The sequence below is a fragment of the Lepisma saccharinum genome, chromosome 2, assembly GCF_977018435.1.
Source record: "Lepisma saccharinum chromosome 2, izLepSacc3.1, whole genome shotgun sequence".
Lineage (NCBI taxonomy): Eukaryota > Metazoa > Arthropoda > Insecta > Zygentoma > Lepismatidae > Lepisma > Lepisma saccharinum.
In genome coordinates this window covers 153,679,487-153,698,405 of record NC_139230.1, presented here as the reverse complement: position 1 = coordinate 153,698,405, position 18,919 = coordinate 153,679,487, and positions in this window count along the sequence as shown.

Sequence of the window (18,919 nt, the reverse complement as noted above, 5' to 3'; positions counted from 1 at the left end):
GCTTCTTTGCAAGATCAGTCCATTTTCCCAACAAGAAAATGATTTTAAATACACTACATATACGTGTGGATAAGACTAACTGTTAAAAATGTGGTAGTAGGTTAAGTCACAGGCAGTGCTTGAAGTGGTTTCAGTCAATAGCATGATCACCAACAATATATGAATGGACATGACTACTACTACAATTAATATCAATAATAATAAGTGTATATTACGATAACAAAAGTATTTTATTATTGATACTGCATCCAAAGTAAATATATAAGCACAAGATGTATTGCATCTGTGATTTAAAGAATTTAACTTCTCATTTACATATATAACAAATAGCAGTGACATCTTTTTTTTTTTCTAAATTTATGGATCACTCATCGACAGGAAACCTGGTAAAGAAAAAAATATTTTGCTCTTCATCTATTGTTTAGGATGGACTTTTGTGCAGTGTATTCAATAAATAAAATAGATGTTCAATGTTGCAACAGGTACTGGTTTGTGGTGCCAAACTGACTGGCTGGAACAGAGTTCTGGTGCATTCGTGCATTCAAGCTCACTCTAAGCCCTGATCATAGACATAATGAATTAATGTTATCAACCAATATCTTTCTCAGGTTCTTGGAGCATGTACACCATCTCATATCAATGATAATAATGAAACATTAAGAGCCTGCTACCATAGAGAGCATGTATTATGATGGTCATGGACCAAGTCTCACATGAATAATTCCAATAAATTGTCTACGAGCTGAGCAGATGCTCCAAATCTTGTAAAGTAGCTCACTAGGATTGCCAGCTTGGTCCAGGCAACTAGATTTGGTTGTCATGACTGAATTTTTGATACACAATGAGAAAGTTACTAGCTTGGTGAGAGAGAAGTCAATAATTCTCTGAATGTTAGTGACAAAGGTTATTTGCATGCAAGTTAATTAGACATTATCCACTTTCTAGTGCTTTTAAGTATACTTACACTAACACTACATTTAGAGTGTGCACCTTCTTGTCTTCAGGTTAGCATTTTATTTTTATTTTTTTCTGGTAGTTGGGATTGACCATACTACAGACCGTTGATTTTACTACAAATCCTGTGTATTACAAAAATAATAGCCTAAGTGGAGCAAAAATTAGTACAGAATTCCAGGGGAGTGCAATTGAGTAGTTGTTCAGTGCACCAGATTTATAGTAAAATCACAGGTCTGTCATACTTTGTTATTCTGTAAAGCCTCTTGTAACGGGAGATTTTCAAGTGTGAGTTTTTCAAATGTTCATGCATATGAAAAGAAAAATCATAGCCATAGAAGAATTATTTATGAGTTTTCTAAGCCCATTTTATGCACAGATAGGTTAATCAGGACTGGATCTAGAGTTTCAAGTGGGATCTGAACTACTGTGTGGATCCACAGGATATCAAATTTGGAATCCCTAGATTACAAGATAACAATATTACTACTATGGCATCAGGAAGGTGAGGACTATTCATCAGACTACTCCAACCAAAATCCCAGTGGCGACTCTTGGCTTTTTGGGATAGTAGGAATTTTAGGCTGGCTGTGAATGCCCAAGGATTTACTCCTCGTGACGTTTATTGAAACACGTCTGCTGGTGAAGTAGAAATATGATTTGGACATAATTTTATTTTGATTTCCTGAAACACATTCCTTTGAATTAGATTTGCCTCTCCCAGTTTCACGTTTACAGTTTATGATAGATTTTACCATTATTGCAAAATTAGAGTGCCAGGTGCCAACAAAGACCACACTGTGCTAGGTTTAGTACAATTTTGCTGGGGTTGGCATCACTGATTGAGGAAACCCAGGATGCTTGCTTAAGCTTTAAAAAGCGCAACCTCCACCCTTGTCCCTTCTCCTCTTCACCCATCTGTTTGTAGTACAAGCGGCAAGGTTCCTCAGGCGGGGCAGGAAAGCTTGTGTGTCCATCACCTTTGGGCTGCGGCTGGAGAGAGCGACAACAATCAACTCTTGACAGTCTCATAATATTATAATGTGTATTATTATTATTAAACTCCTAAAAAGTAGAAAACTGGAACTGTAGGAAGTTCATCACTTCATACATGGAGAAATAGCCCCTGCAAAATCCCACTAAATCATCATATATGACATATTTGACTTAATTCCTTTTGCTCGATTAGGAGCATAGGGCTTCAGTTAAATGCTTCCATTTAGTTCTGTGATGTGCCAACTCCTTGACCTCTCTCCATGTTTTTACTTTCTCAGCTGCTTCTTCCTCTACTGTTTTTTCATATTTTCTTTGGATGTCCTATTTTTCAGGCTCCTTAGGGGTTCCAGTTTAAGGCTGCTTTCTCTATTGCTCCAGTTGGTTTTCATAAGGCGTGTCCTAACCAACTCCATTTTCTTCTTTTTATTTGGGTTGCAATTGGTTGTTGTTTAGTTTCTCTCCATAATTCTTCATTTGTTATTATTTCTGGTCATTTTATGTTGAGGATATGCCTGAGACAGCGATTAATAAAGGTTTGTATCCTTTTTGTGCTAGCTTGTGTGGTTTTCCATGTTTCGCAAGCATGCAGTAAAACTGACTTTACATTTGTATTGGAAATCCTTATTTTTGTCTTTCTAGAAATATTGCAGACTTTCTAAATGGAAAACAGTTGTATAAATACCACATTGGCTTTCTTGATTCTATTTCGTATGTCTTCATCTGAACCTCCTTCTTTTCTTATGACACTTCCTAAGTATATAAATCACTCTACTTGTTCAACCAGCTCATGACAAACATTCAATTTTTCTTTTCCTCTTTCATTGACTCTCATTTCTTTAGTCTTGTTCACATTAATAGTGAGTCCTGCTATCTTCACTTCCTCCTGTAGTCTTTTTAGTTTCTCCTTCATGTCGCTAAGTCTTTGTGCTAATAAGCAAATGTCATCCACAAAATCTAAATCTTCTAGTCTATCTTTGAGTCCCCATTGTATTCCTCTTTTCGTGCAACCCATAGTTTTCTTCATAACTGCATCTAGTACTAACGTATAATAATGTAGTGTGGAAAACGGCACAGTTCTGGGCTCTCTGGCTGGTTCCACTCGAATATGATACCACTAGAGGTGCTGGTGTTGGTCTCCGTGCATGGTATTCGTCTGCTTATAATGGAAGTAAATGGAGTTTTCACTACAACGTTGGATTCTTTTACATGAAGCATTTCTATGAATGTGATAATTGATATAATATTTAGTACAGTGGTCACGAAGATATTAACAAACATTCTATACAGTCAACCACGTCCTGTTATCGTTATACTTTCATTAATAATAAGGAAGGGTGCTCCGACCGAAGCGACACGCTACAGGGGGAGTTCCCAACCAAGTGACAAGCGACAGCCTTGAAGCGGCACTTCAGTTTATTAGCAAACATTTGCTGCTAATTGTGCAAACAACAGATCTAGGCAATATGATGGCTCAAACTGGGCCATTTCCTCAATAGCTTGCAACGTGTTGCCGTGGTTTGTTGTTTGTGCGTGCACGATGCAATGAGTGTCTTGCTTTAGGGATATTGTGTACCAAAGTGGAAGGTGACAATTATCGCTTGAGGATTTCACCAACCGAACGCTGGCCTGTGCTGCTGGTCATGACTTTACAATGTGAATTGTTGCTCTTGATTGGCTCGTTTCCAAGCGACATGTGTCACGTCTCGCTTCAGTATGAAAGATGCCTTGGACCGAAGGACCCGAGTCACTTTGATGTGAAATCCTTGTCTCGTTTGTCACGTGTCGCTTTGGTCTAAAATCTCCTTGAGGAAATGGTGCAGTCAGAGCTTGTGTCCCATACAGTTCGAAAGGCTGCATTGATTACCGACTGCTCGCTTTCAAGTGACACTTGTGGTTTGTCACCTTGGTATGAAATATCTCTTGGGATACTATTTAATTCTAATAACATAGAAAAATAAACTCTAACACACAGTCCAAGACCTGACATCCGGAATCACATTGCGATGTTTCTTGTTGTGTTTCGCACACATGCTATTTATTTATTCATTTTATTTTACTTTTCTTTCCAAATTAATGTCATTTCATGACTGCAAATCACTCCACAAATATAACTGTTTCCATCGATTCACGTACCGCCTTTCAAGACAAACAAATCTACATAATAAACTGCTCACCATTAAAAATGCAACACCCAGAAGGAGTAATCGGAATTGGACGAAATGTGCACAGTGTGTAGAGGAGAGGTGCAGAAGGAAATGATTAGGTGTTCAAGGCCGTCATGGTTCATGTGCGCCTGCCATGCCATCTGGTAAGTGGTACCTGTAGCAGGCCAGATAGGTGCAGAAGAGCAGTGAAAGTGCATGGTCGTGAGTGTAGTGTGTTAAAATCGGTCAGTAATGCCACGTCGTCGAATACGGCAGCGATTCAAGCAGGTTTCCCAGTTCGATCGCGGCCGAATTGTTGCTAACCGTGAATGCAGATTATCCTACCGTGAGATCAGTGATCGTCTAGGATGGAATGCATCCACAGTGATCCCTGTATGGAACCAGTGGGTCCAGGAAGGCACTGTAGAGCGACGTAGAGGTTCACAACGTCCGCGTCGGACAACGGAACGAGAGGACAGACGTCTGATACGCATGGCATTTACAGACAGAATGGCCAAATCAACGAGGATTGCGCATGAAGTACGGGATGATTTACAACGTCCCGTGTCCCCACGAACCGTGCTTTGTCGTTTGGCGAACTGGGGATTTTTTTTCCCGGTGCCCACTGTTGCAGATTTCTCTGACGCTAGAGCATACGCGTTTGCATCTGAGATGGTGCCAAGACCATCGTGCATGGATGGCGGAGTGGAATGCTGTAGTGTTCTCTGATGAATCCCGCTTCTGTATACAACATCATGATGGACGTACACGCGTGTGGCGGCACCGTGGCACTAGGCTTCATGATGCCTGCATCATGCATCATCACACAGGGCCTTCATTGGGTATCATGGTATGGGGTGCCATCGCCATAGGTGTTCGTTCGCGTCTCGTACGCATTCAAGGGACATTGAACAGCCAACGGTGCATCATACAGGTTCTCACCCCTGTTGCTGTCCCATTAATCCATGCACTGCATAACACCACTTTTCAACAGGATAACGTGCGCCCCTATGTTGCAAGGAATGTCCTCGCATTTATGGAAGCTAACCACGTGCCCCTGCTTCCTTGGCCAGCACGTCCGCTGGATATGTCGCCAATTGAACATGTCTGGTCCATGGTGGGTCGCCGGCTGGCCCAACTCAGGTTTCCGGCACGTAATGTTGAAGACCTCTGGCACCATGTGGAAGCCGCTTGGGATGCCATACCGCAAGCAGACATCGATAGACTCATTCTGTCCATGCCTCGCCGTGTTGCAGCAGTTATTGCCGTCCGTGGAGGCTGTACACGCTACTAGCTCCTTGGGGTTATGCAACCATGTTCTACGTGTCACATGTCACACCACCGAGCTCTAACTGTAATCATTTTCTTATCTTATTATGAACTACATATTTGCCAAGTTTCGTGTTTCTATCTCATTTCCTTCTGGGTGTTGCAATTTTAATGGCGAGCAGTGTATATTCCAAAAAACTAACAAAGCCACATTACTTTCATAAGAAAATTTGCACCGATACTGATCTCACTGCCATCTATGTTCTCATCCATCTTGGGAACAAGTTTCTTGGGTCGTTTTCCACACTATGTTAATCAAGGTGCTGTAGTTATGTCATATAACTGTTTCAAGTCACCTCTCTTTTCTGCCTCTTCTGCATTTTGTGCTAAGTCCTCTACCTATTTCCTCTTATCTCTCCTTACACATTTCTTCAACTTTTATCTATTTCTGAGTACTCAGTTTGGGCTGCTGTTTTCTGTAATCTTGTTTCACTTTGGTTTATTTTTTGTTTTGCTTGTTTACTATTTTTTACTACTTCCCAAGTGTCTTCAGACATCCAGTCTTTTTGTAGCTGATTTTTCATTCCATTTACCTTCACTCCAGTTTCTAAGTAGATTCTCTTCACATTTTCCCAATTCGTTTCAATATCTGGTTCATGGTGTATACTTTCTGAGAGAGCTTGGAATATATTATTTATTTATAATTTAAATTCCTTTTGTTTTTCTTTCTCTGTCAGTCTTTGAACATTAATTTTCTATCTTCTTCTTTCAAACTTAATGGATGTTGACATTATTTTTAGCTTAAAATTGGCCCTACTACCACAAGATGGTGATCGCTAGCTACATCCACTCCTTTTTTATTCCTTACATCCATTAGCGATCTCCTAAACTTCCTGCTTATTGTTATATGGTCTATTTGGTTTTCTGTAATGCTATCTGGTGAAACCCAAGATGCTTTGCGACAGTTTATATGAGGGAAGATTGTTCCTCCAATGACCAATTCGTGATATGCACATAGGTTTACCAATCTTTCTCCATTGTCGTTTATGTCTCCCAAACCATTTTCATTCTGCGAGCCTACCTTGGCATTCATGTCACTCATGAGGATCAAAATGTCTCTCTTCTTCACATTTTTATTGCATCATTTAATTGTTGGTAAAATTCATCTTTCCTCTCAATTTCTGTCATCTCTGTGGGAGCATAACATTGTATTATAGTTACATTTCTAAAGCAGGTTCAAAACTTAGCTGTAATAATTCTGTCGGAGATGAGCTTCCATTCTATCAGGCTCTTCTTTGCCAGTCTGTTTAGGAGTATCCCTACACCATTCCAGTGTTCTGCATTATCTCCTATTTGTCCTGATTACAAAATTATATTTCCATCTTGTGTTGTTATTTCACCAAAATCTATCCATCTCACCTCACTCAACCCAAGAATTTCTAGTTTATATCTTTTCATTTCTCTTTCCGCTTATTTTAGCTTTGAACTTTCTTTCAGAGTTCTGATATTTCAATATCCTATATTCGTTTTCCTTTTAACATCAAAGGTTGTCATCAAAGCATCCGTCCGGTTGCATTTCACTTTAGTTTCTCTAATAAGGCAATTTAAGATGTGCAGGTTATTGGCCTACAGCACCTGAGCTTGGTGGTGGGGCTGCACCTGAAGCATCCAAGCATGCTGTTTTCTGTCAGGGTTGTCTGACTTAGCCTTGGAAGATCCCTCTTCACCACAGGGCAGTGGTTCCCTTTTTATTTAACCCCAAAAGGGAGGGTTGCCAAAGGACTCCTCCACCGCATCAGCCATTGAGGTCTTTGCTGTAACCCTGGCAAGGGGCCCTTACAAGGTGCTACCATCCAAAGCCAGATGGACCAAGGTTTTTTTTTTAAAGAGGTATTACTTACTCCTCTTGGTTTTCCACCTCCTCCACCATTGAGATGGTCATTCATCATCTTCCGCCTTTAGAGCCGTTAGGTTGCTTCTTAGTCTGGTTCTTCCTTGCCAGCCTTCCCGGCATGGGTGATCCTAATAGTAGCAATGCTACCACCGGTTTAGCCTGACAAATCATTAGAGCACACAAGCCCCACTACCAACTACAAGGTCATGCAACTACTATATGCAGTCATCATATATAATTACATAAATTTTTTTACACTTACAGAATGCAACTGCTTAGAGGGTCTCATGAGGTACAGCAACCTCTTTCTCTTGCACTGGAAGTAAGTTGCTCTTATAGAAATAAAACATAATTGTCATAAGTTACCAAGCACCTATTCATTGGGTGATGCATGGTTAAAGCATTGAGTTTCATTGCCCCTGTTTTTTTTCTGGCTTTCATTGTAGCATTTCCTATCCTTATATGCATGTGAAATAATTCTTGAAGCTTTTCTGGTGGTGAATAATGTTCAATCCCTGAAGTTGAAGGTGACATTGGCTCTCAAAAGCTCAGAAGCATGCAAGGAAATGACCTGGCTGATATCATAAGAGAATCTCTTCACTGCATCCGAGCATTTAAGGTGGGAAAGTGGGGGGGGGATATTTGGAGTGCTCCAAAGCTAACTTAAATCTTTGCAATGAATTTACCCTATATATTAATCTCTCTGTGAAAAATCTGGCAACAGAGCTAACCTGATTTTTTTTCTTTATGTTCACTTTAGGCTAGCATAACGCAGTGTTAATACTACGTTGGGATCAAACCAGAGACCCTGAATTGTCTCCTAGGTGATGTAGTTATTCATCAGTCATCTCCTGAAAGTTATTACTTGCTTGGCCTAAATGTGAGATGTGTGAGAGGTCACACTTAAGAAGAATGGCAAGAATTGACATGTACAATAAATGGGTTTTATACTCTCCACGACTGAATCGATATGGACATTATTAGGAAAAGGATGTTACTTGCCTCACATTTGGATGAAGGTTATTTCCCCAGATTGTCCTCTCTATAATCCCAATTGTCACATGTCTGACCTCCCTGTCAGAATTCACTCTGCTCACACACCACTGTTCAATAAACACCCCCCCCCCCACCCTGCCCCAACTTCCTTGCTCTCTCAATCCCGATCCTCACTCCATCTCATTCACTCACCAACTGGTCCCCTAACGTTTTCGTAATTTCTTATTAAGCATTCCTTTGTCTGATTCTGTTAGGTTAAGCATAACAGCAGACTTGTCAGTTTTACCCAATGCCTTGGGTACGGTACGATAGGCTAATTTGGACTGGGATATCACTTGTCTGCAATTCTTGGCTAATCGAAGTGAGTAAGTTCTGAGGCAGTGTGTGAATTGTCTAAACATATACTGATTGTGGAAGAAACAGATTCAATTTGTTTTCCTGATAGATCATTCTGATTCTCATGTACATTTAGCAACATTTACTTATATTTATAAAAATATTAGGATTGAATGGTGCAATACAAATCAGCTCACCATCCCTTGTCCTCCTCCCACTTCACACACATCAGAGGTCACATCAGCGCTCGAGTCCATTGACTCAGAGCTAATTTCTAGAAGCCTTATTTTTTTGCGTCTCTCTGGGCGGTTATCTTCTGAGTCTGATGTGCTTTCACCAAATTTCTTCCTGTATGCTGCCAACTTCTGAAAAAAAAAAATTGAATAAGTAGTAATATTTAAGTGATTCTGATCCACTAAAATATGGGCTCTAATAACAATTCAACAGTGGGTAAATTTCAAATAACGGCTGCACAAACATAGTCCCTGGACTGTTCTTGTTATAAAAATTGTCGAATGAAATTTGTTTAAGTCCAACATCTTTCCAACTTACGATGGTAGCTATGTAACAAGGATGTGTTGTGAAATATACGATCCTCCAATCGGAGTCAAGTTCGCTTTGGAGGAGCAGGAGGTGTGACTCACAGTCTTGTTTACAGGAAATTCAATCAATGCAACATTTTCAAACATAAGTTACATCCCCATTGGTTAAATATTGTTTCAATAACATGAATCAGCAAAAAGAAAGCACAAAGGTTTACATTGTCTCTTTAATTGTGTTTAATTCTTTGAAATTAGTATTAAATTGTCCAGGCGCGGCTCGTGCATTATTTACCCGGGGGTTCACTGAAGTGATGTGACATATATTCACTTTCCGCAAAATATACTTCCTTCGCCCAACAAAAGGATGGGGGAGGGTTTAAAAGCTTTGTCAAGAATTCTTTTTATCTGGGAGTATAAGGTTTTGTTGTAGGGGTGTGCGAATAAATTTAGGGCTGAAACTACAATAAATTGTGCCTTTATGAAAAAAGTTGAGTTTTGTTGGAATATCATGGACATCCTCAAGTAGGGGCAAGTAATATATTTTTTTCCCCACGAGGAGCAAAAAACACTCCTTCAGTCTAAAGTTACTGCAACGCTTTTATAATAATTACCAAAAATTACTGTGACTGAAATTAAATTATATGCGTGTAATATATAATTTTTGGTTTACATTCAATTTCCATGGGGGGGCGGCCCCCTTTTCCCCTTCCGGACATCCATGCTGACTAATCAGAACTGGTCCTACATTTGTTAAAGGGAAATGGCAACTAAAGGCATGCGCATACTAGAAATCGAACCTGAGACCCTTTCATTTATACGCGACAGGTTTGTTCAAATTTGGGGCTGGTCGACCAGCACACGATTTTTTTCAGTGGACAAGGAAGTTTGTTTACGTTAATTATGTGCATTTCTATCGGTCATTTCTTACCTGCGCGGACAGCAACGCCTACACTGCATCAAATGACATAACCTAGGTAAAGTCCATCCCTCGTTTCACTCGCAGCATCACTTAATACTTTCCAACAAGTATCCAAGCACTTCAAAAACTAAAAAACTTGAGACTTTGACACCGAGCGATAACGAGTCACGTCTTCGCGCCATTCTTTCTCTTTCGCGAACCCGAAGTGTTTCCACCTTTAAGGAAAAACCTCTGAATGCATGCACAAGGTATTTTGGTAATGTATCTCCTTTATTTTAATTCATCGCATCTAATTCCAGCTTCTATTTGTTTCCACTCATCCATCTCTGACACAATCTTGCATTTATTCCAAGAAGTTCGGTGCACAAATGATACAAGAGAAGATTGAATATGTAATGTGTGCGCTTCAAACTTGAACCGCACGCAGCAACACTGGAAGGGAGGAAGCAGCGAGAAAGGAGCCTTGTCCCGCGCCTTCTGCGAGAGAACGAACTGCGCATGACCGTTGGGTTGAACATAGGTTCTGCAAATCTCATCTCCCATGTATTTTGTCCTATACCCTCCTCGCGCTTCTGCTCCCGCACGAAGCTTTCACAATGGCACGAGCTGTCCTGTGGGGGTTCAACTGAGGGTCTGTATCAGGGCGGCCGATTCGCGGTTTCTTCTTCTCAGCAAGAGAGTTCGCCGTGTTACGGGCACAAATACATGACTTATTGTGTAGAATTTTTAGCGAAATAATGTGAAAATTTAAAGACATTGTTCATTGTTCATTCTCGAGGTGATTATCGTATATTACTGGGGGTTCACTGATCCTGTGCGCTATAGGGCCAACCGCGCCTGAAATTGTCCCAATATATGTAGTCATGTATATGTTTAATAATATATACCACTGATTAGAACAGTTTTCACATTGTTTTCACTACGTGAGACGATATTTCATTTACGTTTACAATAAAATAGTGGTTTGGATGTAATAACAGTTTTCATTAATTCATTTAGGGATGCATTTTTATTTGTCAAGTTAATAATTAGGCTAATTCGTTATTTTTCGGGAAAGGAGGGAACCACAGCTGAAAAAAATACACAAATTGCATTATTGAGGTCAAAAGTTAATTTTAACATCACTTCATGCACACATAGGCTAATCATGGTTCGAGATACATTTAAATTGGAATCTGAAACATTATACGACCGGACTGAAACTCGGAAAAGGACACACTGCTTACAAGACGTCAATACTTTACCACAATGCTCTGGGGAAAGCGTATAATAATGAGGGGTTGTAGGAGATTTTCTATATTTTCATCGCAACATTCTAAAATTTTGGATTCACCACACTTGTCATGTTAACAGTAAATTTATGTTAAATAAAATTACATTACATACAATCACATCAACAATGTCAAATATCAATCTATTTAAACACTATTTCAGAAGGGAATATAAAAATTCAGAAATGTTGTCTCATATGCTGCTTACTCTTCAATTTTTATTTTTTTGTGTGTGGGAGAGGGGTGACGGAAAGTAAAAAATAAATAGTATTTTCTGGGTACTGAATTTTTGTATTTATACACATAAAAGCCTAAAAAAATATTTATTTTGATGCAAGTGTGTGTGTGTGGAGTGGGGGGAGGGGGAAGAGAAGAACAGAAATATATTGGGAGAGATAGATAGGAAGAAGAGGTGATTCTCTTAGTTGTAGAGAAAATATTATGTTTGACGTTCAGTAATATAATCAATCAATAATGACTATCTTATAAATACCATATTTAATGTAAATTTATTTTAGAACTGGAATGAAGGTGTTTGTTGAAATTCAGTGCAGAATTACAAGGGGTTCCAAGTTGTATACCCGGTGGAGACACATAGTGATTTGTATCTTACTTTACACTGTAGGTCCAGGCTCAGTTAGCCTATCTGTGCATAAAGTGGACTTAGAATTCAGTAGGAAAATAACGTCTATCTAGGATTTTGGATTTTAGATGTGTTTAGAACCCAAAAATTACAAATTCTAATAATGAGAAATCTGTAATGTAATGTTGAAAGAGAGAGAGAGAGCTTTATTGTATAATCTTTCATTGTTAATTTCAAGGAAGACTAATTCAAATAGTAACAATGGGGAATGAATAAAGCTTACAAAATATTTATTCCACCATGGGAATTTAAACCTACGACCATCAGAGTGACAACCCAGTGTGGTAACTACTACTCCATACGCACGTTAAACTGGCTTGTTTAATGCATACGAACCTTGAAGTAAGCACGCAGTGGAAGATTTCCACCTTAAAGGTCTACTTATTTGCTATGGGGCAGCTATGCTATTCGAAATGTACAGATATAACACTGTTCCAGATTATGCGAGTTTATTTACATAATGTGCAAGCACAATTAGACTACACAAATAAATAAAGTTTGTTCGACGATAAACTCACTTAGGCCAGTTTGATGGATATTCGTTTAACTAATTAATAACAATGAACTAAATCTGTCTATTGACTGTCAAGTCACTTCTTCACGTAGTATAAAAGAGAAAGATTATGAACAAAATATAATGAGTGAGTGAGTGCAAGTTCGGAACTTAAAACATTACGGAAAGTACTTATCCTTCTCCTCCATATCGTGGTTCCTCGGACACCTTCACAAAGTGTCTACCTTGAGGAAAACTACTTCCTCTCCCTGGGTCAGAATCCAAAATGCGCTGCCTGAATGGCTGCGAGGTCGCACCAATGCTTCCTTATTACGTCATTGCGTAACCGATTCTATTGACCTCTGGTGGCAAAATTAACAATGATTCCATCAATCTGGCACAAATGAAACAGAAATATAACAAAATGATGGCTCCGCAAGGACTACGGCCCATACCCACAAGTTTGTTCCTTTATATGGCATAATTATAAGGGAAGACGAATTTGTTCAATGTGAACTAGAAATATAATCCCCACCCGCCTCTTTATATTTTGTAAACAACACACACAAACACTCTTTTGTAGCAAATTAAAGAAAGGTGGTATGAATGTTACAAAAGATTACAGCAAAATCTGCTATATTTACATCGAAGTCGTTTTACATGGAGAGGCTACGGTTTGGAAAATTGAGGTTGTGATGTGGCTTCTTGTAGTAGTAGGGTACCCCATAGGTATACATATGTCAAGGTTCTAGAGTACATTCGCCAGTAATTTCTGAGAAAGAAACACTTCAAATTTTTGAAGATTTCCAAACGTGCCTCATGAAGAGAAGATATTGTCTGATGGTAAAGTTGTTCGGTGATAGCGTATCAGTTTCACATGTCAGAGATTCTAGGTTATTCACAATTTATTATACTGTCAGCCATTTGGCACGTCTCGTTACAGAGTCTCAGCATATCACCATTCACTAATTAGTCGAATAGAATATTGATCCACTTCACAGTTCAGTGTGAAATAATAGTCTCAACTTATATCACATGAGATGAAAACTCAATTCAATTCTCTAATTGTATGTAGTTTGTATGTTGAGCTCATGTAGAAATAATGGTTATGAGGTAAGTCTTGAAGCTTTCCTGGTGACCAATGATGAAAAGATTCTCTCGGGCTATTGACCAGGTGAGTTTTCACAACCAGAAGCATGCGGTAAGGAAAGGTCGGGCATACGCTGCTAACGTTGTTTATTAAAACACTTTCGATAGCTTAAGTTTGTGTTTTTCAATGCCTTTATACACATTAGAATGGAATTTATTTACTATAAAATATTTACATTGCAGAATTTTAATTACCTCTATTTTCTCTTCTTTTAGTTTGAAACATAAACTGTCTACACCCTTGATGATGCTGGGCGATTCAGCACGACTGACCGCATTAGAAGAAGAGGGCTGCTCGACCTTTCTCTCTGCTTTTCAAGTGACTTATGCAGTTCTTGCATGGATACTGTCCATCCCCGTTTACGAAGAAAAAAGGCTGAGGGCAAGCAACACCAAGACCGCATCTGTCTTTGGCAAGGGTGTTGGAAAGAATTAGTCCACACTGGCCACAAGTGTTGTTAACTTCCAGAATTTTCTGTGCGTCTGTAGCACCACCTAACGCTGTACGATTTTTATGTTTGAAACTCTATAGTAATCAACAAATTACATTATGAAGTTAGCCAGTGATCACCAGTCGTATGCTATTTATGAGAAATAAGTAAGAAATCGAAACCCGTCTGTTTATTTAAGATCGAAACTTTATGCTAATAGGATGTTTATTATTTTCAGGTTTAAAAAAGAACGTAATTTAATTTACAGTTGCCCTCAAATATTAAGTAAATCATTATTTTCTTCATGGTTGAAATTTACAAGTTTATATTGAGAGGCTGTTTTTCTTCTTTATAAACCGTGCAGCGAAGATTTGATTTTACGGTACGCATGCACTTCACACACTCAAGCCCGATACTTTACCATTATGCACATTATTGTAAGTAGGGATGTGTGTAGGCCTATATTATATTTGAAATTGTTATAATTAACCGAAACGAAAAATTAACCCACCGCTTGCCTATCACGAAAGGTCACGGCATGCCCCTGGTCACAACTCACCTTGTCGATAGCCCGAGAGAATATTTTCATCAATGGTAATGAGCTCTGAACTGAACATAATGCTACAATCATGTAACCAACTCTTGAGTTTCGCTGCCAGACATTCTAGGTTCCTGTTTTCTCCAGGTCACTTCTGCATTTCATTGTCTTTACCTATGTTTCATTCTCAATGTGCAATTACAGTTGAGGAACTACAAGTGAAATATTCTCTTCAGTATTACATGTAATATTGTATGTAGTGTGTTTAGTTCAGCATGTTGGCTGTAAATCTAACTATATATTCCTCCTGATTAAAAATTTGTTTTTATATCTATTTAAAAATCTAAACCAACCTCACTTCAACATAGTACACCCTGGACTGAATTTTGCAGACTAACGAGGATCTGTCGTCCGGACCTACGGCCAGTATAATCTTAGTCAGACTGTGTGTGTGTGTGTGTTGTCCTTTTTTGTGCTGAGTGTTGGTTTACAGCCTCATCTTTTAACCCAGGTAAGGATATTTTATATTTTAGCTTTCAGACACACTTTAATTTTTGTAATGATAAGAGGCTGGGCCTCATATAGTGTGATGGGTGTAAAATAGCCTAAGTTTTGACGCACCCAAATTATTAATTTAAGTTCAAAAAAATCTTAACATAGCAGATGTTTCAAAACACCTATTGATCTACTGAAAACAGTACTTAGAGAAACTGTTATTTTTTTTCAGTATTGTGTGTAATAGTTAAGCTTAATATAGTGGCTGTAAATATTACATTATATTCCCCCTTATTAATTTTTTATTTAAATCTTTTTGTAAATCTGAACATAGTAGATGTTTCAAAAGACCTATTGATCTATTGAAAACAGTAGACAACATTTTCAGATGGGTAAGTAGAAAAGTGACATGAAATAATACCAAAAGAAACCAACCATTATGAATTTGTTACATACTTCTTTTTATTGTACTTTCCAAAACCTAGTAGCTCGAAATAATACATAGCATGTGATTTACTAGACAGTTTGCTTTTCTGTGATTGTTTCATCATGCCCAGTCAGGGATTACTACACTTCAAGGTAAAAGGGGAAGGGGAAGGGGAAGAAATGCACCACAGCACCATGACGTATAAAGTAACGTTTTCACAGGCATCCAATAAGGGTTCACCTGACCTTGCCTTCTCCATGGCAGTATGGTCTAAGGTGCTGAGCTTTGGACTCCAACTGGGTTTGAGTCTGCCTGGGTTCTTGGTCTGTCTATAGGACCAGTGGCAACCCACCATTGTGAGGAAATTGGGGAGCTATGATGCCTGGTGTAACCTGGTCTCGGATATCATCTATAGCAGCTGAAGGTTCGACATGCTGAACCTACGTCACCCCGTTAACAGTTGAAGATCTCCACCACTTTAGGTAGGATTGTGGGAGGGAAACTGGAAGTCGGGAGAGAGGCCAAGGCCCTTTGAGGGCTGTCGCGCCATGGGTTATAAAATATGAAAACTATTCCATCCGTAAATCTAATAACTCATCATCGTCAAGTGAGATTTTTCTTTGTATATCTCCTGCAATACTAATTAGTTTCTAAGGGAGGTAATGAGATGGACAGAGAGATATAAATGAAATTCGTAACCCTTGATAACCCAGCTGGTGTTATAATATGAGTTGACTGTTTAAAAAATGAAGAAGCACTAACACCGTTTTATATTCACATACCTCTTTACAATTCCTGAGCACATAACTACATATGAACCAATCTAGCATACACTAGAGCCTTGACATCTCAATACCTATGGGGTATCATACAATTACAATCAAAACCTCAATTTTCCAAGCCATAGCCTCTCCATGTAAAATGACTTCGACATAAATATAGCAGATTTTGCTGTAATCTTTTGTAACATTCATACCACCTTTCTTTGCTACAAAAGAGTGTTTGTGTGTGTTGTTTACAATGATATATAAAGACAGGTGGGGATTATATTTCTAAGTCACGTTGAACGAATTTGACTTTTAGGTTCTAAAAAGTGTGCTTTTATGTTCCTAAAATAGGCTGTAAAAATCCTTAAATAGGTTCAAAAAACCATAAAACAGGTTATCAAAATTACAAAATAGGTCCTAAAATCTTGAGTTAGTTTTGAAAAATCCTGAAGTAGGTTCAAAAAAAATTTTTAAATGTTCAAAATTCCTGAAAAATGCTGATTATATATAGTGTCGCCGGCAATGCAAATGGGACACCTATATCCTGAATTAGCACTATTTTGCATAACGTTATGTGTGTTGCCTAACCCTAAGGTGATGACAGAACTTGCCATTGGAAATTTGCTATTAAAATCCACTCTTCACCGTCCACAGTCACACTCCGCAATTTTGTCTGTGAGGATCATCTTATATGCTGAAAATATTTTTTCAACAAAAACATAGTGGTGCAAACTAATATGCTGAAATGTTAGTTTGCAAGCATTGAAGTGATGCGAAATTGAGCATGACCACACAGATCAGAGCATTTTGGATTGTACAGGCTACAGTGGCACCAGACATTTTGCTTTGTTTAGAGCTTTGAAAAATTACCATACTACATGCCTGTAGTATTATATGGCTGTGAAACTTGGTCCTATACATTGAAAGAGGAACATAAATTGAGAGTATTTGAAAATAAGATCCTTAGGAAAATATTTGGACCTAAAAGGGATGAGGAGACAGGTGAGTGGAGAAGGTTACATAATTTAGAACTACATAATATGTATTCATGTCCAGATATTATTAGAATAATAAATCAAGAAGACTTAGGTGGGCAGGCCATGTGGCATGAAAGGGAGAGGAAAGAGGAGTTTACAGGATTCTTGTTGGGAAACCTGATGGTAAGAGACCTGTAGGAAGGCCAAGACGAAGATGGAGGGACAACGTTGAGATGTACCTAAGGGAAATCGGTGGGGATAGAAAAGAGTATATAGAACTTGCTCAAGATAGGGAAAGATGGAAGGCCTGTGTTGCTCCAGCCATGAACCTTCGGGTTTAAGAAGGCTAGAGAGTTAGTTAGTTAGTTAGTTACAGTTTATTTATTATATTTCCTTTTGCATAAGCTTTCCTCCATCAGTACTTAGATTAGATAAATTTCCGGCCTAACACAGAAAATGAACTCATATTTCAAAATCCTTTTAGTATGTTATGTAGCCATGTTTTAATGGATGTCTTGCTTAAAATCATAAATGTAATCCTTATAGTTCTCTTGTGTCACAGGTTTGAAGTGACCATAGCAGAGCAGCGTGTGACTTTTACCAAATGTGAGAAGATAGCAGTCATCAAGTACCTCTTCGCAAAGAATATGGGAGCGAAGGAAATTTTTGATGAATTTACACAGACAATGGCCAATGACGGTCCCTCATATAGCACTGTGAAATTGTGGATGGCAGAGTTCAGGACGGGGAGGATGAGCACCGAAGATGAGGAGAGGTGGGAAGGTCCAAAACAGTGGTGACCTTGGAAACTGTGGATAGTGTACACGACATGATCCTCGCAGACAGGTGAATTGGTCTGTCATGTATTGCAGACCCTAGGGATTCGTGTGGACCATGTGCATTACATCGTGCATGAAGAACTGGGTATGAAAAAATTGTCGGCCAAGTGGGTGCCCAAACTTCTCACAGCTGATCACAAGCGGGCAAGACGGGCCATTTTTCAGCGAGTGCTTCCAACTTTATTAAACAAATTGTTACTGTGGATGAAACATTATTACACGTATATGATCCTGAGACAAAAACTCAGTCTATGCAGTGGCGCCATAGTGGGTCACCAAGGCTGAGGAAATGTCGCAGACAAACATCCACAGGGAAAGTGATGGGTGTCATTTTTTGGGATTGTGGGAGGGTTATACTTAGCGAATATCTGGAAAAAGGCACTACATTGAACGCTGAACAATATGTGAATATTTCTGGACAAATTGCATGCCACTTTGAAGGAAAAGAGGCAAGGAAAACTACCGCAATGCATCGCCTTCTTGCAAGTCAATGCTGCTTGCCACAAGGCAGGCATTACGATGCAAAAACTGCATGAATTGAAGTTCGATTTCATTGACCATCAATCTTATTATTCAGATCTAGCCCCCTCAGACTATTATCTTTTCCCAAAACGTAAGATGCACCTGAAAGGTACTGAATTTAGTGACACAAAAGACGTCATAGCGGCTGTAGAGGCATGCTTTGCAGCACGAGACAAACTCTTTTTTCATTATGGGATAGAATTGTTGCAGGATCGCTGTACCAAGTGTGTCAACTTGAATGGGAACTACATTCAGTAAAATGCCATCACTGTGTCCCTGCCACCAAGTTTTCATTGCTAGGCTGGAAACTTATCTAA